Raw genomic sequence first — 27,704 nt, forward strand, 5'->3', positions numbered from 1 at the left:
AAATCCAAACTTGACTTCAAAGCTAAACTCAAGAAATTGTCAAAAATGAATTCTAATAAGGAATAATGGTAGAGCACGACGAGGGGAACAACAAATGCTAAGGCCGAAGGATTTCTACCAAGGAAATCAAGTGGACGAGAAGAAAGAGTGAAGGCAGCCCCTTGGACTCCCATGGCTGCCAGCCAAGAGGAAGAAAAAGGTCTGAAAATCTGATTTTAAAAATTGGGGCAACCTATTTAAAGAAATCTCAAAAAGTGCCCCGAAAGGGCCCCGTCGGGTCCGGAAAAGTGGATTTTGAGCAAACGCGCTCAAACGGAAAAACCCAGTGAACAAAAAAGATTTAAAATAAGAAAATATAAACGACGGAAGAAATGGCATCAAAAACTGAGTCCCGAGCAGAAAGTTATGCCCCGAATAAGTTCAGCGGCAACTAGGTCCAGAAACTCTGAAACTGGAGAAAAACGACCAGAACGGAATTCTATGAATTTATAAGTCAACAAAAAGTGAAAATAAATCACGTACGAGGATTCAGGCTCCAGACGAGACATTTTGCAATAACTTTCGTTAATTGCACAATGGCCCCTACAAAAAGGGTTAACTGCAAAACTGCCCCAGAATGAAAAAATCTTCCAAAAGATATTTTCTTAGATGCCCCTGAAATAAAATATCTTCAAAATATATTTATGAAAAACACCCCAAGAAATGAAATTAATTCCAAAGATTTATGCATCCATGCCCCTATGGGCACCGGGAGCAACCAGAGTACTTTCTTGCAAAAGTAAAGATACGTATTTCGTGGAAACCACTCACGATAAGGATACGTGAAGTCAAAAACCAACTCCGAGCTTGAAAAGTGAGGTTGTGCCAAAAACTAACAAACACAGATAAGACGAAATAGGGAAAATGACAGAATAGGGAAAAGACGAAATAGCGCATAGTGTCTGAAAAACGAAAAATGCGAAAATGACTCGATCCTCAAAGGAAGTTGTCAATCCACATGAAAGAGTCTCAGAAACCAATTTTGAGCACTCGAGATGGCACTAAGCGGCACGAAACAGAGCTCAGAAAAGAAAATTAAACGAAAAAAATTCGGTCGTAAAATTTCAGGACAAAGGGAAGGAAGGCAAATGTTTGGGTCGTTACAACCTACCCTCCTTAAAGAAATTTCGTCCCCGAAATTAGGAACATACCAGAGAGAACAAAATAATGAACGAACAAAAGGTCAAATCCAAGGACAGCTCACAATGCACTGAAGGATAAATCCTAAAGTCTAAAGATCAATTGAAGGAACGCGAAAACATGAACTGAGACAACACCCCATACGAATCGGCACGTTAACTCAATGTCAACTACTGAGAGAATCCCAAGACAACGAAATGTTGAAACATGATAGAAGAAGAGGGTGACAAGGCAGTACGAACAGTGACCAGAACCCGCCCACACTTACTCGTCAACAAGGTAACATGACAGTATAAGGCACTAGTTCGTAACATGCCCTAGAAGGGAACTTTTCGATACCAATGACATCAATGTCGAAAATGATCATTACCAAAGGCACTACGGAAACCAGGCATCTGCGAGAGTTGGGGTAGCTAATCCTAAAACTCTGACAACAATGACACTGGCACCATTACGCTTAAGGCCTTAGATTTAGAAGGCACGAAGGAAAAGGAAATGAAACGGTGCCTCCTTGGCCCACGTCTCACTCCTGCAGACAAGGAAATGGAACGAATTGCAGTCCTCTACGCTCATATGAGCCTTACTTGCATCAATCGGCAGAACAAATAAGAAGGTTCCCGACATGGGTCCTTACAGAATGAATTTCTCCTATCCGAGGAAGAAACTCGTGAAACAAGAATGCATCCAAGGGATATGACGATCCTACAAGACAATACCAAAACCAGACATAAAAGTAAACAGCTAGCATGCATCATAGCAATGGACTATCTACTCAAGGTGCCACATAAGCAAACAGACATGTTATCAAGAGCATATGTACACATAAAGTATGCTTAACAAATAATAGATGTCTCAAAACACCTAAGCATGTGAACATGTTATCATACAAGACATGTTATCAAACAAAGTATGTTATCAAGATATAAATGACACATTAAAGCAAAACAACATGAGCATGATATGCACCCAAAACCCGTCGTCCAAGGTATTCGAACCCGGACGCTCTGATACCACCTGTGACGACCCTGGTTTTTTTAGGCCAGCGTGTCCTGTGATGAACTGAAGGTTGACCCGATAACGGATCCGATAAGCGAAAGCGAACACAGAAAACAAGACTCTAAGAAGTCAAAGTGATCTTCCATGAGGTCGTGGAACTCAATGAGAACTGATGCGGAAGCAAAAGGTCAAAAATATGACAAATAAGCCCCCAGGGGCAAAATAGTTATTTTTAAAAAATGTGGATTCGGGTGCCACCGAGCACACCGCTGGAAAGACAGTGAAAAATTAACAAATCCAGACTCAAGAATCACTTGATTCAGAGTCCGGATGAAGAAGATATGAAACTCCAAAGTTTCATAAAAACCAACTTTCGAGTTTCAAAACAGTGCGGCAAGGGTAATTGATAAGGGGTAAAATGGTCTTTTTAGACAAAATTGGATGCAACTGAGCATACCGATAGATAGACTAGGAAAAATTAATGAATCTAGACTCAAGAATCACTTAATTCGGAGTCCGGATGAAGAAGATATGAAACGTCAAAGTTTCAAAAAAACCAACCTTTGAGTTTAAAATCAGTGCAGCAAGGGTACTTTACAAAGGGTAAAATAATCTTTTCAGATAGAATTAGATGCAACCGTTAATACCGTTGGATAGACAAGCAAAAAATAATAAACTTAGACTCAAAAATCACTTAATTTGGAGTTGGGACGAAGAAGATATGAAGCCTCAAAGTTTCAAAAAATTAGACTTATTTTCCGGGTAAGAAATCTGGGCAAGAATAGTGTTTTAACAGCAAGCACCAATTAAATTTTTTTCCAGAACCAAGGCTAAAAATGGACCATTAAACGAGTTTTTTTGGAAAAACACGAAGAAGAAACCCCCCTTAAAATCACGATTTCTACCCAACTATGTAGAAGAAACCAAAAAAAAATATAATGTAAAGTCCCTAAAATGCCCTTGAACAGCCTAGGTCAAGATGGACCCAAAAAGCTGCTACAAGCATGTTTTTCCAGAAACAGCCAGAACAGAGAGTAAAAACGGGCCAGTAGATAAATTTTTCTAGAAAAACATAAAGAAGAAACCCCCCTCAAAATTGAGTTTTCTACGTGACTATGAGAGAATTAAAAAAAAAATGCAATGTAGAATGCCCGAAATGCCCCTCCATGAAATCTGGTCATGGAGGTCCAAAAAGCTGCTAAAAAAAAAAACAGAAAGCTGAACTTTGTGATCGAATTCTGGCACCAAGACGACATTTTCTGGAAAAACACAAAAAAGAAACCCCCCCTAAAATTACGTTTTCTATTCAACTATGTTGAAAGAAGGAAATAAAACTGAATGAAAAGGTCTGAAATGCCCCTAGATCGGAATATGCAACAAAAACGCAAAATGAAATCGTAGGAGGCTCAAAACACAAACGATGAGGTTTTGCCCGGATATGACTATGCACGCAAACATAACTTACCTATTTAGACGCGCTACAATGGTCCATGGCTTAAAAATATAGCCGATACAAAATCCGACCCCCCATCGGGCAAAAAGGCAAAAATGGACTTAGAATGGAAAACATGGAATCCAAAAATGTAAAATGGAGTCAAATGACCGTTTGGCCCTTGGCCACACTTCATACAAGATTAATAAGACCCTATGAAAGAATGAAAATGGAATTCACACACCCGATGCAACCATGGTGAAGCAATGACTTGCGATTTTTCAAGGTTTTCATAATATTTTATGAAGTTAAAAAGTTGTATAGAATACAACATACATGTTATTGACCTCCGGCCTCATCTCATACATATCAAATACATTGAAAGAAGTGTACTTAAGTACACATTACATACATGGAATCAAATATACATATTTAGACATATAAGACTACAATTGGCATTCTGAGCCAATCTTCACAAAAATGGAAGTCTTCAAGTCCACAAACCATCCAAGCATAATGAAGACCTCAACTTTGATTCTTGTACCTGAAATATGCCCCAGTATCGTAGGGGTGAGTAACATAAAGCTACTCGTAGGAAATGAGCATGCATCGACCTAGCATTTTACAAATTTATCACCTTAAGGTGAAACATGTTAAAGGGGTTCATGCCACCTAACGTCTATATCGAAATGAGACTCAGGGAGCATCCTAAGCTACCTTAGAGTGTTTCTAGCATAAATCACATCATCTATGCCATTTAAACAATATGGAAGCATGTTATACAAAGCAACAAGATATAGGTTCTTAAAGGTATTAACTTGAAATCTCGAATACAGAAACAACTAAAGTGATCATGTCACCTAACGTCTATGTTCTAGATAAGTCTAAGGAATCATCCTAGGCCATGCTGAACATTCAAAACGCAAATTACAACTTCAATGCAGTCTAACCACATAAAAGCATATTATATAAGGCAACAAAAGACAATTTCTTAAAGCAATCAGCTTGGAATCTAAAGCACGAAAACAACAGAAGTGGGTCATGCCACCTAACGTCTAAGTTATAAATGAATCAATAGGATCAATCCTAAGCTTTATTAGAACGTCAAAACACGATTTTCAATATCGATGCAATTTAACCAACATTGGAACATCCAATACAACGCATAAAGCACAATTCCGCAAAGTTAACATCCTGTAACTTAAAATGGAACGACAAATAAGAAACAACAAGTTACAACATCATCTAGTTATCAACTTGAAAATGAAATGCGAAATCAAACAAAGTGGATACTCGGACGTAGCCGGATCAGACCGACAACATAGTTACTTTAGGGTTACTAGCCCATGGGTAACCTCCCTATGTGCGCACTAGACTATATAAAGGGACTATCCCCCGTACCAGAACCAGGTCCTAGCCATAGTCAAACAACGACATCCCCAAGTTTCCAAAATCAACAAGTTGTGCAATAACGCATATATCAACAGGAATATGCAAGATAATCAACTATCTACCAAGCACAACCAATTTTGGAAACCTATATAATACATGCTCTAAATCCACAACTAATATGATATGGTAAATGTCGAATCTTCAGTGTGCGATTCGTTACACGCTATACATGAATGATGTTAAATATGAAGTGTGCAAATCATTACCCAAGACAACAATATATTCAATATTGAAAACATAAGCTCGTGAGTTTAAATACAACAACAAGGTAGAACTTTTATTAAATCATGCTAATTTATATCCCAGGGTTCTAAAACAACTTCAAATAGTCCCAAATTAATACATGCAAGTAAACAAGTCATGATCAATACAAATATCAAGTTAAAACCTTAATTAAGCTAATGGGACCACAAAATAAATTTTAATTAATTCTTTTAATTAAAATCTCTAGAGTTTCAAACTTAAGCAAATGCTCTCAATTTAACATATCTTGGAGAACATGCCAAGGACTAATGTAATTTCACATTACAAGTTTATTTCATTCAATCTACGACTATGTGAATTAAACTTTCACTAAACTTAAATATAAAATAAAAGTTACAATTCTCATACAATTAATCCCAATTTAATATATGTGAACAACCATACCAAAACTTAATTTTCTAGCATGCCACAATTCAATTCCAAGTTGTATATCACCATGAGGATTAAATCTTAAACAAGGAATTTAATTAAATGAAAGGTTTCAAAACCTAACCGAATATTCTAAATCAAATATATGTGAAGCTATATGGCATGTAAATCAAGAATATCAAGTCGAAATTCAAATAGAGTGAATAGTGCACTCGGGGCAAATTAATTAATTAAATTAATTAATAATTACTAATTTTCGAAACACCTCCAATTACTTTGAAATTCAACTATGTTAGAGAGCATGCTAAGGCCTAATTTAATATGCTAACACATATTGATTTTAAGCTAGTTAAGGCCATATGATTTAATATTTTATTCAAGATAAATATTAAAAAAAATCTTTAATACTTGTTCAAATTCCCTCAATTTAATATATGTCAATGACCATATTATAGAGCATTATATTACCATGCTACATGTTTAAAACAAGTCATAAGGAACCGGGAAAATCATATCCAATACAAGAAAATTAAATAATAAAATCTCTAGATTTCATATTTAAGCATGCAATCAAGTTGTATAAGCATCAATAGCATGTTATATAACAAGAATTAAACCTATAACACCTCCTACCTCAATTTGAGATGAAGACCTCAAATCCCCACTGAAAAAAAAGTGCTTCGCCGAAATCGAAGTGTTATGCCAGGGACAACACGATCTACATGAATCCGAAGAAAGACCCATGAAAATCCAAACTTGACTTCAAAGCCAAACTCAAGAAATTGTCAAAAATGAATTCTAATAAGGAATAATGGTAGAGCACGACGAGGGGAATAATGGCTACCAGCCAAGAGGAAGAAGAAGGTCTGAAAATCTGATTTTAAAAATTAGGGCAACCTATTTAAAGAAATCTCAAAAAGTGCCCCGAAAAGGCCCCGCCGGGTCCGGAAAAGTGGATTTTGAGCAAACGCGCTCAAACGGAAAAACCCAGTGAACAAAAAAGATTTAAAATAAGAAAATATGAACAACAGAAGAAACGGCATCAAAAACTGAGTCCCAAGCAGAAAGTTGTGCCCCGAACAAGTTTGGCAGCAACTACGTCCAGAAATTCTGAAACTAGAGAAAAACGATCAGAACGGAATTCTATGAATTTATAAGTCAACAAAAAGTGAAAATGAATCCCGTACGAGGATCCAGGCTCCAGACGAGACATTTTGCAATAACTTTCGTTAATTGCACAATGACCCCTACAAAAAGGGTTAACTGCGAAACTACCCCAGAATGAAAAAATCTTCCAAAAGATATTTTCTTAGATGCCCCTGAAATAAAATATCTTTAAAATATATTTATGAAAAACACCTCAAGAAATGAAATTAATTCCAAAGATTTATACATCCATGCCCCTATGGGCACCGGGAGCAACTAGAGTACCTTCTTGCAAAAGTAAAGATACGTATTTCGTGGAAACCACTCACGATAAGGATACGTGAAGTTAAAAACCAACTCCGAGCTTGAAAAGTGAGGTTGTGCCAAAAACTAACAAACGGAGATAAGACGAAATAGGGAAAATGACAGAATAGGGAAAAGACGAAATAGCGCATAGTGTCTGAAAAACGAAAAATGCGAAAATGACTCGATCCTCAAAGGAAGTTGTCAATCCACATGAAAGAGTCTCAGAAACCAACTCTGAGCACTTGAGATGGCACTAAGCGGCATGAAACAGAGCTCAGAAAAGAAAATTAAACGAAAAAAATTCGTTCGTAAAATTTTAGGAAAAAGGAAAGGAAGGCAAATGATCGGGTCGTTACACTATAGATCTAGAGATTGTCAAGACATAGTGCTTAATAGAATGCTCTTGTGGTTTATTTGATGGATCATACTCATTTCTTGATGGATTGTGCCTCTCCCTTGTTTTAATTAGTTTAAACTCATGTCTTTAGCTTAATTGTAATGTAGTGGTAGTTTAGATGTTAAATGGGAGGACAATCCATGCTTGTTGTTTGATGTTCCATACTTATGAATGCAAATGGCATATTTCTCTAATTTTGTGATGTGTTTGGATTGTGAGCTTAAAGAGGAATTAATGACTTAGTTTGATATATTGTACTATTCATTATGTTGTATAGACAATATATGCTTAATTGGTCATCCATACTTGTTGAAACAACCACACACACACCTTTGTTACAATACATGCTTTTCCCCTCATTAATCATTTATTAAGGATGTAGAAAAGCTATGCTTAGTGGAGATCTCTAAACCCCAAGATCTCTCTCTCTCTCTTATTTTACCTCTATTGCATTTAATTGTTTACTTTAGTCTAAATTGCATCTTAGTGTAATTCAACCACCAACCAATCTTTTGATCACTCGACCTACTATCCCTAATCTCAATTCCACAACCTAATATGACCCACCAATCCCTTAGGACGATCCCTACTCACCCTTGTTATATTTTTAGTTAGCGGTAGTAGTGGCATCTATAAATGTAAAACTTGGCTACACTAATTTGCACACAAATTTGGTGACACGGTACAGTACCCACCATTTATTTATTTATTATTATTATTATTTGGGTAGGGGTAGGTTGGACTAAATCATAGTCAAATCTATTTGTTGAAGTAGTTGAAGCCTTAGATTTGAATTTTTTTTCTTCTTTTTTTTGGTTGAAAGTTAAGCACAACATACACTAACTACCCTTTGTAATGGAGAGATTGTTAGGATTTGTTGTTAAAATTTTATTTCTATTTATGATTTATTTTATATTGCAGTTTGTTATAAGAGAAGTTTTGGTGACTAAGAAATTTTTTGTAAGACAAGTCTTGGCAAGACTAAAGTAATTTGAAAAAGAGGTGCTCTACCACATCAAAATTTCTTGAAACAAAATAAAACAAAGTATGAGATTCTGGATTGATTAATAATGTTTTAGACCAAAAAAAAAAAAAAAAAAAAAAACGAAACAAAACAAAAAAAACAAAACAAAACGTTGTCACTTTGTTACTGAAAATTTGCTAGCTGCTTCTTTATTTGAAACAGATTTTCTCCCAAATTACATCAATGTGAGTGGATCAAGGCAAACACTGGCTTTCAAAAAATATTGATTCCAACAACGTCAAAACAAAACAAAACAAACTTAGAATATACAACTGCAATGTACTTTAGGAATGAAACAATAGTATAAGCTTAAAAGTATAAATACTAACGGCCTTCAATGATTGTAACAGTGACATTATTTGCAGAATATCTGTTATGGCTATGTTAAGAAGACCTGATATTCAAGAGAAACTGTTTTTCAGTAAATGCAGGTTGCTTTGGAGTTAGAAGATTTGCAAAATCACTACTAAGCATTGATAGAATGGTGGAAATAGTAGGCGTATCTCTCGCGAATTCTTGGACACATAGCAGCCCTACGTGTATGTATCTCAAGATCTCCACTTGGAAGCACGGATCAGATATTGTCGGATCTATTAGCATTACAATCCTATTTTCATTCCATAGTTTCCATGCCTGAAGACAGTAAACAACCGTGAAATGCTAACATTGGAAAGTTTAGATGGAGCTATGAATAACAAAGGGCAATGTTCCAAATGAACTTACAGATCCAAGAAAGCTCAAAGAGTGCTCATTTTGATAAAAACTAGTGTTTTTCTGCGCACTTGCAATCTCTAATAAAAGCACTCGAAGCTAAAGACATCAAATTTTTCCGAGAATCTCCCTTCCATTGCATATTCAGGGGCCATGTAGCCACTGCATTGAATCATTTCAGCCCATATAGAAAAATTATTTGAGTTGAACTATCCCGTGAGAAAAAAAGTTATAAAATAGAAATGATCAAGCATTTGGGGAAAGCAATAGATGCTTACTATGTTCCCACAATCCTAGCAGTGTTGGCTTGGTTTTCATTGCCTCCACAAATCTTTGCCATACCGAAATCTGAAATTTTTGGGTTAAGCGCTTCATCCAACAAAATGTTACTTCTCTTTAAATCTCTATGAATAATCTTTAATCTGGAATCCCTATAAAGGTAAAGTAGACCTCGACCAATCCCTTCAATAATGCTGGCACGTTTTCTCCAATCCAAGAGTTTTTTTTTGCATGGATCTAAAACCAAAAACTAAATGAGAAAATCTATTTATTCTTCAAAATATTATTTTATGTAGTAGCCATGCTGAAGCAATGAATAGAAAACAACTATAAATGACAAAAAGATCACAATTTGGATGAACTGACCAAAGAGAAATGCATCCAAGCTTTTATTTGGCATATATTCATAGATCAACATCTTTTCTTCTGCTTCCACACAACATCCAATAAGTCTAACAAGATTACTGTGCTGGAATCAACAAATCACCAAAACCTCATTCATAAACTCCTCCAGCCCTTGTCCAGACGATCTTGAAAGCCGTTTAACAGCTATTCCTTCTCCACTTGGCATTTTCCCCATAAAATAAGGTAAAAGTGAAATTATTATTATTACTTTTATTTTCTTATTGTTAGTAAAGCTTCAACTTCAAAAGAACAAATATTATCTTGTACACTGGACAAAACCCACCCTGCCCAAGCTTATTGGCCACATGAAATTCGTCTGTTGCAATCGCCAATGCCTCAAAACTAAATAGAGTTAATTCTTCAAATTAAGCTTGTTTCAGTTTATCTCCAAGCACACTTTCATTTGAACGCTCTGGACTGGCTTCAATTTTCTTCCTTCCTGAATCAAAATTTAGTTATGCAATCATTTATTAAGAGAAAATATTTTATTTATCTAGAGTTAATTGTAATGGGAATATACCTCTTGGCTTAGACATCCACCTCCAAGAAAGATAAATGCAGATAGCAGTTGCTACTGACCCTATGATCACTGCAATTGTGATAACTATTTGAGTGTTTCTCTTTATATCTGTAAGACACAACAAAATTTGAAGGAGTAGAGTTGAAATGAAAGAAAGAATTGAGAATTTATTATAGATGCCGCTCTTTTCTTTGGTAAATTAGAAAAAGATTTATACTAATACTGTCAAAATGGATTAATGGATTATCGACTTCAAAAATTGATCATGAATTTTAGATAGTACAATGGTTACTGTTTTGATAGGTCACATCTAAGAAAAAAACTAAAATAAACCAGTAAACAAACAATAGAAGCATAAGAGGATTATTTAAATTACAATATCAAAAAAGGAGATGCAACACCTTACCAAGATCTGAATATCCCAGACGGATGTAGAAATCCACCCCACCATAGGTGAATTTCTGTATGTCAATTAAGTTTTCGCTCCGTTGCAAACAACCAATACCACAATAATATCCATTGGCTATGCATGAACAATTATTCAAGCACTCGCTTTTACAGTTATTCTATAATATTGCAGGTGACAACTTTGCAAAGGCCGGCACTTTAACTGTCTTTTTCTTTAAGAACCCGTCTTCTTTTCCCTTCCCGCCATTAATGTTGTTTCCCTTGCACTGTGTGGGGGTTCATTTTCGTAACACAATAAAATACATATAAATGGTGATATCATACACAAATCTGAGTGATTCAGACAACATAATAGGATCCGAGGTGGACTGAGAGAGGTAGAAGCACAGGCAAACTCAAGAGAGAGAGGGTGAAGATGGCAGTGTCATGGTAGACCATTGACTCCCTTGATAAAGGTGTATGGAGAAAGCATAAAGGTTATTTTCTCCTCCATTGTTGCTCTACCTTTACTTGGTCTTGGAACACATCCTTATACAGGCTAAGTAAGAGGTTGGGTGAAGTCATATGACATCATATGTAGGGCCCATTAACATTAAAAAATAATGTTAATTAAGATGGGTCCAGAATATATGGGAGTCAAAATGGTATCTCTCTCTGCGAGTCAGGTCGAGTGTTAATTCAACGATCCGTGAACTTCATCCACCAAACCAAAAACCTCCTCAGATCCCAAGTAATCCTGAGTCCTGCTCCCAACTCAGGTCTTCTAGTCTTCAATCTTCTGTTCAAGGTATACTGATAACGTGGTAAATGGCACGTATCTTTGACCGTTGACCGTTTGATTTGTGGGCCATCGTTGCTGATGTGGCGTAGTCTGTTGACTATTTGACCAAGCTATGTGGTCATTGTTGATGATGTGGCATAATTCTTTGACTATTTGACCAAGTTATGTGGGCTATGTGGGCTAACATATTTTGGACACCTACATTTTGTCCCCCTGCGCGGATGCTCTTTGCAGAATTCATAAAAGAGTAGTCGTGCATAAATGACTCGGGAGTGGTGTTATATGCGAGGTTTGACGACCTAGTGAAATACTAGGGCTTGCTAACCTAAGGGTGAGGCCTTCGGGTTTGATGACCTGGGCGGGATGCCAGGATTTGGGTACCTGGGCACTATGCCAGGGTTTGGGTACCTGAGGGGGATGCCAGGGTTTGGGTACCTGGGCGTGATGCCAGGGTTTTGAGTACCTAGGCGTGATGCCAGGGTTCAGAGTACCTGGGCGCAATGCCAGGGTTTAAGTACCTGGGCGCAATGCCAGGGTTTTGAGTACCTGGGCGCGATGTCAGGGTTTGGGTACCTGGGCATGATGCCAGGGTTTTGAGTACCTGGGCGTGATGCCAGGATTTTAAGTACCTAGGCGCGATGCCAGGGTTTGGGTACCTGGGCATGATGCTAGGGTTTGGGTACCTGGGCATGATGCCAGGGTTTTAAGTACCTGGACGCTATGCCAGGTTTTGAGTACTTGGGCGCGATGCCAGGGTTTTGGGTACCTGGGTGCGATGCCAGGGTTTGGGTACCTGGGCATGATGCCAGGGTTTGGGTTCCTGGGCGCGATGCTAGGGTTTTGAGTACCTGGGCACGATTCCAGGGTTTAAGTACCTGGGCGCGATGCCAAGGTTTTGAGTACCTGGGTGCGATGCCAGGGTTTGGGTACCTGGGCATAATGCTAGGGTTTTGGGTACCTGGGCGCGATGCCAAGGTTTAAGTACCTAGGCGCGATACTAGGGTTTTGAGTACCTGGGCGCGATGCCAGGGTTTTGGTACCTGGGCGCGATGCTAGGGTTTTGGGTACCTGGGCGCGATGCCAGGGTTTTGGGTACCTGGGCGCGATGCCAGGGTTTTGGGGAATGTGAGTGCGCCAGTTAGAGTGCGTAAAAGTATGCCAGCCAAGTGGATAGCAATGGACACAGAAATGAGATAGTAAACCTCAAGCTTCAGAGGTATATTGTAGAAGGATGGTTGCCTGAGTCCATCGACTTTATGCTGATATCCCCAGCGGAGTCACCAAATTATGGGGGTTCATTTTCGTAACACAATAAAATACATATAAATGGTGATATCATACACAAATCTAAGTGATTCAGACAACATAATATGATCCGAGGTGGACTGAGAGAGGTGGAAGCACAGGCAAACTTAAGAGAGAGAGGGTGAAGATGGCAGTGTCATGGTAGACCATTAACTCCCTTGATGAAGGTGTATGGAGAAAGCATAAAGGTTATTTTCTCCTCTCTTATTGCTCTACCTTTACTTGGTCTTGGAACACATCCTTTTATAGGCCAAGAAAGAGGTTGGGTGAAGTCATATGACATCATATGTGGGGCCCATTAACATTAAAAAATAATGTTAATTAAGATGGGTCCAGAATGTATGGGAGTCAAAATGGTATCTCTCTCTGCGAGTCATATCGAGTGTTACTTCAACGATCCCTGAACTTCATCCACCAAACCAAGAACCTCCTCGGATCCCAAGTAATCCTGAGTCCTGCTCCCAACTCAGGTCTTCTAGTCTTCGATTTTCTATTCGAGGTATACTGATAACGTGGTAAATGGCACGTATCTTTGACTGTTGACCATTTGATTTGTGGGCCATCGTTGCTGATGTGGCGTAGTCTGTTGACTATTTGACCAAGCTATGTGGTCATTGTTGATGATGTGGCATAATTCTTTAACTATTTGACCAAGTTATGTGGGCCATGTGGGCTAACATATTTTGGACACCTACACACTACAACTGTCTCCTCCTCACACATCCACTGGTCCAATTTCCTCTATTCCATTCCTCTATATCCTTTGATTCAAACCCCTGTAAACATATGCAAATTGGTAAATCTTGCACATTGCAGCTTCCAAATGGACCGCACTTGCCATATGCGTCGCATTCATTTCGTGGAGCCAGAACCGTATCTTCCCAATTCTCCTTTCCAACATCTCTGTATCTCTGCACTACAATTCCATCAAAATTTAAGAAAAAGTAACACACGGATTCATCTCTAGAAGTATAAGTTGTATAAAGTGTTCCTTCTTTATCATCGACGACCTCAAGAGTGTTATAGTTCACAACCATGTTGGGTACTCCAATAATGCTCTGTCCATTCCATGGACCACTCCGCCAGTAAGGATGACTACCACTCCATACATACAGTTCTAGAATATTCAAGGGATTCAAACCATAAATGAAGCTTCCAGTATATGGATCCGAAGAGCTTTTCCAATAGGTGAGCACAGTCCTCTCACCTGTATATTTGTTGGTACTAATTTTCATCTTCTATAACATTGAATCAGAAGGGTGTTCAAAACTCTCCCACGTTATGCTTCCGCCAAAGTTATCTCGCAACACAAGTTTCCCAGAATCTAAAAGCTAGGCACTTGAATGCGCCGAAGAATTTGGAACATTTGATGACCACACAATCTGTTTTTGTCCATCTATGACCACAAGGTTGCCATCTTCAGATATATTCAGAGTCCTGGAAGAATCATTAAGGGGTTTATCTCTATTTGCTACCTAGACCACAGCTGTAACAGGGACATTGTTATACCAGATAGCAACATAACGCTTTATAGAATTGAAAGGGCTAAAAAATCCCAGTTTGAAATTTGCACCATTGGAGACTATACTTTCAGGGTCGTTGATTCGTTGAATTGGTGTAATTGTGTCTTTGGCAATGCTAAACTCTAGTTGGAAAAAGTAAAAACAAGGTTTTGTAGAAGAGTCATTAAGCTTGTACTATAGTAAGTAGGATAACTCTAATGCATTCACTCATATTTATATACACCAAGAATTTATTTCTCCAACTCATCAGCATTTTATTTTATACAAAAATCATCACTGAATTACCAATCAAAAAGGAAAAATATAATAATAATTCAACATTGAATTCTTACAACTTTTGCAGACTTTTAAATTCAGACCCTTAAACCATTGAAAAACTTTGGCACAAAAGTTTCTGAGAATAAAACTATGCGGCATGAATGTTTCTATTTTTTTTTTTTTACCATTTTCCATTTTCCAGAATTTTTTGAATTTTACAGGGGCATTTTTGTCTTTTCACGTTTTGAGTGCCTGGCACCGTGAGATGTGTCAGGTGTGTCAAAGAGTTAGTTGGAGCATTTCTTTGAGTTTAGGACTCTTTAAAATGTAAGGGTGACCATTTTGGCATTTTTTTTGTTTTTAAGCTGGACGGTCCCGTATGGGATCCACTACCGGATTTGTCGCGTACAGGGTGTTGTTTGGGTCCATTTGCATCATATTTATTTTATTTAATGTGTTATATATGGTTGAGAATTATTATGTGTAGAATTTGCCGAGATCTTCGATTTGATCGGAGCAAAGGTAATTTTGGTGTTTCGAATTCTAGGGCTTGGATTTGGGCAAATTGGGAGTTTTTGCATCAAAGTGAGGTAGGGATCCCTAATCCATAATCTTCTTGTACTTTTGTGAATTATCTTGTATAAATTGTTACATAGCATGTTCAATTTGTATCAATTCTTGCAAAAATTGCTTAAATGTTATATATGGAATGTTTAATTAGGTGTTGAATGATGTGTTGTGATCGAGCATGCTTGTGTGGACTAAAATTCATGTTTTATAAGCTTACCATGCTAGATTATTGTTGAATGGAAGTATTCATTTTTTTATTATTATTATATTTATTTACTTGTAAAGCATGCTATGTGCTTTAAGTTGAATTAATTATATGAAAATGAGTATTGGTATGGTATGAAAAGGCATGATGTGTTTCATGCATAGGCATTGGGTAAGGAAAATGGAAAAGTTATTTTGAAATGGAATGAAAAAGGTTTTGGGGAAAATTTTTTGAAAGGATTTGCGAAAACCCGACCACCTAGGAGTTGCCTAGGGATTGCGGCGTTAGTATGGCCTACAGAGAACTAGGGTGATTTTCCTAGTGTGGTTGAGTTACCTGGGCCTAAATGACGCCATGGAGTTGCCATGGGACGGGTTAGACTAACAGTTTGAAAATGATGACGGAAAAAGGTTTTGGAAATAGGGAGCAACATTTCATTCCATAGCATGGCATGGTTCGTTAATGACTTGGATTACGTCATTGATGTTGTGGTTATATTTTTTTTCTAGAAATGGCATGATCTTGGTTCTTTTTCTTATTCCTTGTTTAGATTCACAGACTCACAAGAGGTATGTGTTAGGCACGTCCTACTGAGCCATTGTACTCACCCCTTTATTATTAATATTTTTCAGGACACGGGAAGGAGGTGGCAGACGACCATCCACAACAAGATTATACGGGATTGGAGATTTATATTTTTACTATTTTTGTTTAGAATTTTAATATTTTGTAAATGTAAATCTTGACTATTCTGTAAAATTTTAGTATAATTTGTATAATGTTGTAAATTATGGACTTTTGATTTCAGTTATATTTCATGGATTATAAATTGATGTAATTAGAGTATGTCCCTTGTAAAGGAGTATGGGACTAGGTAGTAGACTGGCGCTTCTATTTTTTTTTTTTAAAGGAATTGGTGGAACTGGACTCTTTTTATATGTATATTGATGTTTTGGGAATGTTTTATATTATTTGCGTTCTACGTTAGGACATGATAGATTAGTTTATGGCCAAGTGAGGCGATTACATTTTTTTTATGCATTTCAATAAGTTGTGGTAGGACCCTTTTTAGCAGAGGTCATGCCGAATATTTTTTTTTTTTATAACTGGTAGCATTTTAGGGTCGTTTTAATTGTAGTTAAAATTTGATCATTGTTGATTTATTCTTGGAGATGTTCATAGACTTCATTCTTTTTTATTTATTTGTTCCCGAAGTATCATTCATTTTCTTACCAACAGGCAAAAACTAGCAAAACATAAATGCTGCAATGCATCTTAATTACAAGGATCAACCTTTTAGGAGTCTGTTCTGGAATATTTCCAGAAAGGTTTAAATGAAGATTGAGCATACAAATTTAAAATTCCTTGAATTTAAGTCCTAACAAAAAAAAAAAAAAAAAAAAAAAAAAACCTTCTCTGTCTTGGGACATTCATGATTTTGGTTAGACTAGAACTTAAAGTTACATTCATGATTTTGGTTAGACTAGAACTTAAAGTTACAGTTGAGAGTATCAAAATTCAAATTTTAACATGACAGGTTGATATATGGCAAGGAACAATCATGGTGATGGTACCAACAACTCCTTTTGCCGACGGTCGTGACCATAATTCAAGATCGTAACTTCTGACCACAATTCAAGATGGACTTCTGTCCATGTTCTAGTTATCAGACACAAATTAGCGTGTATATCTTTTATATGTGTCATGGAAGTTTGGTTGATGAAAACATAATTATATTGACCAATATGCCAATTGCCTAGTAGTACCAGGCTCCTACTTCCCAAAGGGAGGTCAGAGGTTCAAGTCTCGATAGAGGTATGTGAGTGTGAGTACCAATTAAGAAAAAGAAAACATAATTTTTATTTATAGACACGTATATGAAATGTCGGACACAGAGTGTTTATGTCCGGCATGGGTATGGCTCATTCGTAGAATTATTTGTGCTTGCTAGCATACAACATAGTATTTTATTTATACTTGTCTCTTATGATATGAAATATATATATATATTGTTATGTAAGCAAAATATAATACATTAGGTCCATCCAAGGCCTGTAGTTTAGGGAACTTAGGCCCAAGCCTATTAGGTTTTGACTTTTCAGCGGGCCAAGGGGTCATGCCTGAAGCCCAAATTTGCATATCCAGGCCAGAAAACGCTTCTTTTTACTTCACATGAATCATAAGGTAGATTCATGCTGAAAAAATCAAATGTAACATATAAGGTGGGCTATCAAATAGGCTTTACACACACACACACACACATATATGTATATGTATATTCTCTCTCGCAAATTCACAATATCCCTATTTATTAGTGGTGTAGACGGATTGGATTGGTTCCATTTATACCTAAAATCAAAACTAATCATCTCCAACGCTATCATAAAATCCAAAACTAATTTTAACTGCACCAATGAGAGTCTAAATTTGAATCAACACAATTAGTAAACCATCACATTGATTTTTTAATTGTGTTTTGTAAATAACGCCAGCCCAATATGTGAAACATTGGATTGATTTTACGAATTAGACTTTTATAAACAACGCAATTTAGCCCAAGATATAAGATTGAAATGAAATAATCGAGACAATATAGTGACTGCAAGTTGTAACTACATGATGAAGAATTATAGATCATGTGGTTTATACTCACAAAATTATTTCAGTGGCCTCCCATAATTGGAGAAACAGAAAATAAGCTCAAAAACAATACTGAACTTTGATTCATGAATTACATAAATATATAGTAATATAATTTATGTATATTATAGAAATATATATTATAAGGGGATGGGGGTTAGCCTATTATGTTTCGGGTTAACTAGTATTATATATATTCATATATATTATATGAGTACAAATAGGATCAGATTCATAGATGAAATAAGTTTTTTTATACCACAAATCATGAATCAAACCGATTCCTATGCATCACTTATTTATGAAACCGCGACTGGACCGATATAGTATGAACAACATGGATCAGATTCACAAATCAAATGAACACACTGCTTTCTCTTTTGATGTTATCTAGCAATCTTATGTAGTTTACATATTTTGAGGGGAATTTTGACTAACCCAATTGTCTTCTTCAAACGCTTTTCAAGAAAACAACCAACAAGTTAGGTTGTATCTTGAAACTGTATGGGTTTTTCATGCACGGGAATGGGGAGGCTCATACAAATTTTTGTCACTCTTATTGTTTCTTTCTTTTTAATAAGGGCTAAAAACATTAAAAAATAAATAAAAAAACCCTATTGTTTACAACAACTACATATAACACCCTCAATTATTAAAAAAAAAACTCTCTAAACTAACATAAACTATCACATTACCCCCCTTTCCATCACAGAACCGTTAAGTGACTGCGAAATGACAAGAATGCCCTTGATATTATATTAAAATGAAATTGTGAATTTTAAATGACAATTATGCCCCCATATGAAACGATGTAGTATTGGGCAGCCTTCTTCATCATCTTTGGAGGTCTTCCACGTGGTCTACTTGACTCTCCCTCCCTCTCTCTCTGGTCTGTATGGAAATTGTATGTCCCTTTCTCTCTCTAAATTTTACATATAATAATTCTTGTATATGGCGACAACCTAATTCCTTTCACTTCAAAAGCGATCTCTAATTATTCACTCCCCTTTTTAAACCCCAACCCATTATTCCATATTCAAAACCCGCATGTAGGCAATTGGGCCTTCTTGCTACCCATCTTCATCCCTCGCTCTCCCCAATCCTTCCACTCCATTAGGGCTTCCTTCCTAGCACAAGAAGTGGTGCCAGCGAGGTGTGGTGGTCTAGGAGAAGACAAACAACAGCCATGCGACAGTGGCAATAAGCAATGCCGCCACTACCACGACAGCGGTGCCAGTATGGCTCTGCCTCCACCGGCGGCTTCGCAATCAGCTGATATAGTTATCGTCGTCATGTTGATGATGGTGGGGTGAAGTCATCAACTTTACTGACTTTATCGCTGCCAACATTCATCTCGGCCGGCGACCGGTGCGAAGAGGGGTGATGTCGAGTGGACGATGGTGGTAAATAGGAAAATCCAATATACAGCCAAAGTAGAAAGTTGGGAAAGGAGAATAAAAATAAGATTCAATTTTTAGGGTTTTGGATATGTTTTGGGGGTTAAAGTAGAGAGAGAAGATCAAAATGAAGCGATATATATGATAATGATAAGACGATCTTAACAGAAAAGAGCTTTCTATAAGTCGTATCTTTGTGTTTGGGTGTGTGTGTGTGAGAGAGAGAAAGATAGATAGAAAGAAAGAAAGAAGACTGTAGAGAAGGGCAATTTGGTCATTGCAAGAGAACAAGGGTATTTTGGTCATTATAATGCAATATATGGTGCACGTGATGGTCGCGTGATAAGATCTCATTAATTTTAGATGGTCAACTAACAGGGAGGGGTTGATATGATATATTTTTAAAAACATGATTGGGTAATATAATAGTTTATGTACTTGAGGGGATTAGTAGATAATTTTAATAATTCTATGATATTTATATTTCCATTATTCTATATTTGAATTTAACTTCTGTACCTTGTATATGATACCTGATTGCAAGCTTCACACATAGATATAAATATACAAGTGACCATGTATATTATTATTATTCATATGTGTGATGGTACAGATTTCTTAGGTCACATAATCCCATTACCTCTATAAATCCAAGAATTTACTCATCTCCTGTAATAGTCATTTCACAAGTGCAATTTATACTGACATTCCAATGCCCAATTTATTTATATAACTCCAATCTAACCCCAGACACATCAAAATATTTAAAAATGAGCATTCAACTATCCAAAATAAAATAAATTTAAATAAATAAAGTAGTTAAAATCTCCTGCTTTTACATGTCTCAATAAAATTTGTAATTAACAATGATAAATTAAGTAATTAAATTTCGTTAGCTTCACAAGCCACATGACATAACCACTCAAGTTTGGGGCTCCCATAGGTTCCAAACCCTTGCTTACTTTTCTTGCATAGCTCCGTAGACCAAATCGATTTCGACACAATCAACCCACCAATCATTGAATGTTAGCATTTCTTCAAAGACAACCTAGGCACATCTCAAGAAGGAGACTACATTTCAATAGTATAAATACCCCCACCAATTCATACAGTTGATGAACACATTATGTAAAACAAAACAACATTTTGCATAACCAATTAAAGTGTACTTAATGGATGATAGTAAGAGGAATAGTAGAAGAAGTTGCATGCTAACGGCCATACATGGTTGTAATAGTTACATTGTTTGCAGAACATCCCCTTTGGCTCTGTTGAGAATACCGTATATTTGAGAGACTGCATATTTCAGTAAATGCAGGTTGCTTTGGAGTTGGAAGATTTGCAATTTCACTACTAAGCATCAAAAGAACGGTCGACATAGTTGGCCTATCAGTGGCAGAATCTTGCACACACAACAATCCTATATGTATGTATCTCAAGATCTCAACTTGGAAGCATGGATCGGAAATTGTTGGATCTATTAGCATTACGATCCTATCTTCATTCCACAACTTCCAGGCCTGGACACAATGACACAACCACCAAAAGTTGAAATTAGAAAGATTAAAATGAACTATACGGAGTAACTGAGGCAATAGTTCGCGTGAACTTACAAATCCTAGAAGGGTTAAAGAGTGCTCATCGTGGTAAAAGCTAGTGTTCTTTCGCCCGCTTACTATCTCTAACAACAATACTCCAAAGCTAAAGACATCAGATTTTTCTGAGAATCTTCCATGCATTGCATATTCGGGGGCCATATAGCCACTACATTGCATCATGACAGTCCGAATAGTAAAATTATTTGAGTTGAAGTTTGCCATGAGAAAGACAAATTATCACATGAATAATTAATCATTTTCGACAAAATAAAGCAAAAGCTACTTACTAGGTTCCAACAACCCTTCTAGTGTTGGCTTGTTCTTGGTTGCCTCCAAAAATCTTTGCCAAGCCGAAATCTGAAATTTTTGGATTTAAATTTTCATCCAATAGAACATTACTTGTCTTCAGATCTCTATGTATAATCCTTAATCTAGAATCCCTATGAAGGTAAAGAAGGCCTCGGCTAATCCCTTCAATAATGATAGCACATCTTCTCCAATCTAGGAGTCTTTGCTTGATTGGATCTAAAACAATATTGAAGAAAAAAAGAAACAAGTATGTGAAAGTTTTTTGGAAAATTAAAATTGATGTTGAGATAGGATTTATAGTTTTAGACTTATAGTAGATCAGTATGTTCACAAACACTACAAAAGAAAAGGCTTTCTGTCTTCTCAAAATAATGAAGTTCTTGCTAATTGAAATAACAAAAAAAAGCTTTATCATGAACTAACCAAAGAGAAATGCATCCAAGCTTTTATTTGGCATGTATTCATAGATCAACATTTTTTCTTCTCCTTCCACACAGCAGCCAAGAAGTCTAACAAGATTGCGATGTTGGAGTTGGGAAATTACCACAACCTCATTCATAAACTCCTCCAGCCCTTGTCTAGAGGATCTCGAAAGCCGTTTGACAGCTATATCTTGTCCGCTAGACAGTTTTCCCTGAAATTAAAGATGAAAGTGATTTTTTTTTTTTTTTTTAAACAGCGTAGAGCTTCGATGAACAGACATTACCTTGTACACAGGACCAAAACCACCCTGCCCAAGCTTATTGGCCACATCAAAATTGTCTGTTGCAATTGCTAGTTTCTCAAAACTGAAAAGAGGTAGCTCTTCGAGTTTAATTTGGTCGAGATTATCTCCAAGCATTCTTTCATTTGAACAATCTGGATTCACTACCCCTCTTTTAAATAATAACTTCGCCCTCTTTTTCTTCCTTCCTGATTCAAAATTTAGTAATAGGTAATCTATATAATAACAGCAATATGTGCAAATCTCTTGAGCTAATTTTAATGGGCATATACCTCGTGGTCTAGCCATCCACATCCAGGAAAGAAAGATACAGATTGCAATGGTCAATGAGCCTATGAGCACTGCAATTGTGATATCTAGTTTTGTTATTCTCTTTTTTTCTGTAAAACACAACAAACTTTGAGAGAGTACTCGTGTTAATATAGATTAAAGAATTGGGAGTTTAGACACTCTCCGTGGCTTTCTTTTTCTGTGGGCAAACGGGAAAAGGTTTTATACTTAAGCTATTAAAATAGACAACAAACGCATTTCTGAACTAAAGTACAAATGTCGGGTGGCTAACATGTTTAGAATATGCAATGGTTCAAATTCAAGTGATATTTGCTTATACTTTGAAGAAAAAAAGAGGATTTGAAGCACATATTATTGTTATTTGCTTATATTTTGAAGGATGATGAAAAACACTTACCGAGTTCTGAATATGCAACACGGATGTAAAGATCTGCTCCACCGTCGGAGAATTCCTGTATGTCAATTAAGTCTCCACTCCACTGCATACAACCAATGCCAATTTTATATGAATAAGCTATACAAGAACAATTATTCAAGCACTGACTTCTGCACTTGTCTTCAGGAGCAAATAGCAGCAACTCAGCGAAGGCCGGCACTTTCACCATCATTAGCTTTATAAACCCATCTTCTTTGCCCTTTTCACCACCACTGTTGTTTCTCTCGCACTGCAATTGTCTCTGTATCCTCCTTACACATCCACTGGTCCAATTTCCTCTACTCCATTCCACGATATGCTTTGGAACAAACCCTTGTAAACAGGTGCAAATTGGTAAACCGTGCTCATTGCAGCTCCCAAATGGACCACACTTGCCATAAACTTCACATTCAATGTCTGGAGCCGACCACACATTTTTCCAACTCTTGTTCTTCTTCATTAGATTTCCATCTGAACTTAAGGTAATAAATAACAGAGGAGACACTTTTAAATAGGTATAACTTATGTACACGTTCCCTTCTTTATCCTCTGCAACATCATATGTGTTAAAATGGTACACCGAATTCATTTCAGGTATGCCGATAAAAATCTGCCCATCCCATGGACCGCTCCGCCAGTATGGACGACTGCCGTTCCACATATATATTTCCGGAATATTCTGAGGATTGATGCCCAAGGTGAACCTTCCATTGGATGGATCTGAAGGACTTTTCCATGAGGTCAGCTGAGTCTTCTTATCTGTAAACCTGTTGGTACTAAGTTTCATCCCCTGCAAGAAAGAATCAGAAGGGTGTTCAAAACTCTCCCACATTATGTTTCCATTAGAGTCATCTCGCAATACAAGGTTCCCGGAATCAGAAAGCTGGGCACTTGAACTCACAGAAGAATGTGCAACACCTGATGACCAAACAATCTGTTTCTGTCCATCCAAGACCACAAGATTGCCATCCTTGGATATTGTCATAGTCCCAGAAGAATCATTAAGAGGTTTATCCCAATTCGCTACCCATACCACAGCCGTCACAGAGATCTCATTGTACCAGATACCAACGCACCTTTTACTAGAATTAACAGGGCTAAAAAATCCCAATTTGAAGGTGTCACCATCGGAGATTATAGTTTCAGTGTCACTGATGGGTTGAGTAGATGTAATTGTGTCTACGGCAGTGCAAAATTCATTAGTACAACAAGAACAGTAAAATATGAGGGCAAGGATTAGAAAAAAAGTGGCTTGTACCATGGCAATTAAGTCCAATAACTCTGTTGAGTGGCTCTTGTTGGTGAATATGGAAGGTGTGATATCTTCTGACCTGTCACCGAAGGACTTCCATGAATCAACAGTAATTCAACGCTCCATTTCCAAATCAAGTCGGATTCAAATCTACGACCAGTCATCAACAGTAATTCAACTCTCCATTTGCAATGGTTTCTAGATCTTACTCTGTTATATGTCAACTAAACTATACTTCATCTAGAAATGGTTCAAAAAATGAAATGGATTGGTTGGACGGTTGAAACAGTCTTCACAACCTGATTATTTTTTTAAGAAAATAAAATGAAAGATTAAAGGTTTTAAAATCTTTGCTCCCATGTTGCATAGTACATGTCAATCGTCTCTATTTGACCATACATTGTCTGAACAAATATAAAAACTTTTACTTGCTCTCCCTTTCAGCGCTCTATATATTGACCTTAGTATATGATACATTGATACATATTGTTAAATAAATAACGATGGAACTAAGTGGAACTTAAGGGGGAAGTGCCCCCTTAAATGTTTTATAAATTCATCTTGTTCCTTTCAAATATTTTTACTTTGTATACGATCCAGATTTTTTCCCATACACATAGTATCTTGAGATTGGACTAAGTCATAGTCAAATCTATTTCTTGAAGCCCTTGGTTTGAATTTTTTTTTTCTTCTTCAAAGTTCAAGCAAACGCAAGTGCAAACTGATGATATTGCCCCAACCTCCCCTATGTATTTTTTTTCTCATATACATGGTTTCTTGAGATTGGACTAAGTCATAGTCAAATAAATTTCTTGAAGCCCTTGGTGGCCTTTGGTTTGAAATTTTTTTATTCTTCGAAGTTCAAGCAATCGCAAGCGCTGATGATATTGCCCCAACCTCCCATTTGTAGTGGAGAGACTATACCATCTGAACTAATACTAATTGGTAGTTTGATTTTTCATTTTGTCGAGAAAAACCTTTTGGTAATTTAAAGTTTTAAACACATATTTTTGAAACATTTGACGACCAAACAATCTGTGTGCGTCCATCCATGACATGTACTACAAGGTTGGTCGGAGTCACAGAAGAATCGTTAAGGGGTTTATCTCTATTGTGGTCTTAATTTTGTTTCGGCTTGGATCGCTTTGCTATTCGGTTATGATTCGGAAATTTGAAGGGAAAAAATTGACCTATTTTCTCTTGCAAGTCGTGAACCAAGGTTGTAGATTCTCTTGTACCCACTATATAAAGGCATTTAGGGTTTGTAGTGTGATACGAGAGAATACTAAAAATTAGGGTTTGTAGTGTGATACGAGAGAAGGGAGGTTTGGGAGCTAAAACTTGTAATCTCATATTTGTGGCATAATGAAATGTTTACCGATCTTGACCGTGGACATAGACACTTAAATTTTTGTAAGTAGTGTGATTCTTGTTTAATTTCTTGAGTGCTATCAGTTGGTTTGTGGGGTTTGAAGGTGTAACCATTGGAGATTATAGTTTCAGGGTTGAGTTGATGTAATTATGTCTATGGCAGTGCAAAATTCTATAGTACAAGAACAGTAAAATATGAGAACATGGATGGGAAGAAGAGTCATTAATCTTGTACGTACCATGGCCAATCTAGTAACTCTGTTGAGTGCTTCTTGTTGATGAAGATGGAAGGTGTGATGTCTTCTGACCCGTTCCCAAAGGACTTCCATGCATAACACTAATTCAACCCTTGTTGATGCATGGAAGTCAGAAAAAAAGAGGGGCCGCTTGAACAGCAATAAAATAAAAAATTACAGAAAAAAAATGGTAGAAGGATATAGAGTAAATTACACTGACCTCCATTGATGTTTGGGCAAATCTTACACAAGTGGAGCATTTAAGATTTATTGTTTTGACCTTCCTTGAGATTTGGGTGTATGCTCAACAATCCCCCCTCTCCATCAAAACTTGTAAAAATAATTCATAAAATGACCAAGTTGCCGATATACTCAATTTTTTTTTTTTTTTTTTTTTTTACAAGATTTTTTTTTTAATTAAGAGAGGGTAACCGTGGTGGAGAGGAGAGATAAAGTAATAAAAGAGATGAGATAGAATAATTAATTTTTTTTAGATTTTATAATATATTTTGTATTATAAAAATGTATTATATATAAGGGTATAATTGACTTTTTATAGTCTTAAGGGAGGCCAAAGTAATTAACCTCAAATGCTTCACCCATGTGAGATTTTCCCAAACCTCAAGGAAGGTAAATATAATTTACCCAAAATATATATATAAAGTGAGAGTTATGAGTTTAGTGAAAGTCAAAATTGTGAAGTTTATTAGGAAATGATTGCCGTAATTTGGGGGTATAAACTTGAAAGGGAAAGAAATATAGAATAAACTTTTTTCTGTACTAGCTCGCAATATTCACAAGTTTACATGGGTTCTCTTTATAGGAGAGAATACAAGCACAAAATCAGAAAACTTATTACAATAGCTAGCTAGGCTAATTAATAATATCCTAATTTACAGCATTGACCAAATTTTATTTATAACAAATATCCTCCAAATATTATATTTACAGCTAATAATATTTGGTAGTATTACTACTGAATCTTTCTCTTTCAACACTCCCCCTCAAGCTGGTTTGAAGACATCTTCCATAGCTAGCTTGTCAATTAGTCTGTCGAACTATCTTGTGGGAAGTCCCTTTGTAAACACATCTACAACTTGCTCGGTAGTAAGAATGTATGGCATATAGATCAATCCGTTTTCAAGCTTTTCCTTGATGAAGTGTTTGTCTACCATCACGTGCTTTGTTCTGTTATGAAGCACTAGATTGTGAGCGATCGAAATAGCGGCTTTATTGTCACAGTACATGTAATGTTTATGATATATACATATATATATATTATATGGTGATGAGAAAGAGAGAAATGGGTTGAATTATTTTATTACAATGTGTAATTGTTCTGTGTGGTGGGCCTTAGGTTGCTGACAAAGAGAGTAAGAAATGTGGATTTGGTTTGCAATTGTATATATATATATATATATATATATATATATATATATAACAATCTGATGGATAAATGAAAAGGTGATGCACTAGCCATGGGATTAGAGAGAAAGGAAAATTAACAATGGTGATGATGGCTTTTGCGGGCCGACTAGGAGATGGAGTCATGGGTTTGGTTGATTTTGTTATATATATATATATATATATATATATATATATTTACACTGTCTGAAGGAAGGTAGCAGGTTTAGCCGAAAATGAGAAAGAGAAATGAAAATGTGATTTTGATGTGTTAGTGGTTTGTTTGGCCAAAATTTCCTTAGGCTTTGGGTCCCACTAAGATGGTGGGTGGGTCCCACATGGTGACTTTTTGGGCAAAAATTAATTGTGCATGCACATGGGTTTTGTTGGTTGATCTTTTTATTGTGTCGGTGCATTTTTCCCTTATATATCTGGTTTGTAGCTTGATAAGGATATAATGAAAAGAGATAAAATAAATAAATAAATTAATTAAAGAAAGAGTGAGTGAGCCGAGAGAAGATAGAAAGTGAACCGAGA

At 36.5% G+C, this 27,704-nt stretch overlaps 1 pseudogene; it reads right to left on the reverse strand.

Annotated features, from left to right (window-relative positions):
• The window catches only part of LOC132273306 (uncharacterized), a 68,718-nt pseudogene that overhangs the window by 32,751 nt on the left and 8,263 nt on the right, over window positions 1-27,704 (reverse strand).

This window comes from Cornus florida, unplaced genomic scaffold, assembly GCF_030987335.1.
Source record: "Cornus florida cultivar Cherokee Brave unplaced genomic scaffold, ASM3098733v1 CherokeeBrave_3.0.0_Hap2_Chr01, whole genome shotgun sequence".
In the NCBI taxonomy this organism is placed as follows: Eukaryota; Viridiplantae; Streptophyta; class Magnoliopsida; order Cornales; family Cornaceae; genus Cornus; species Cornus florida.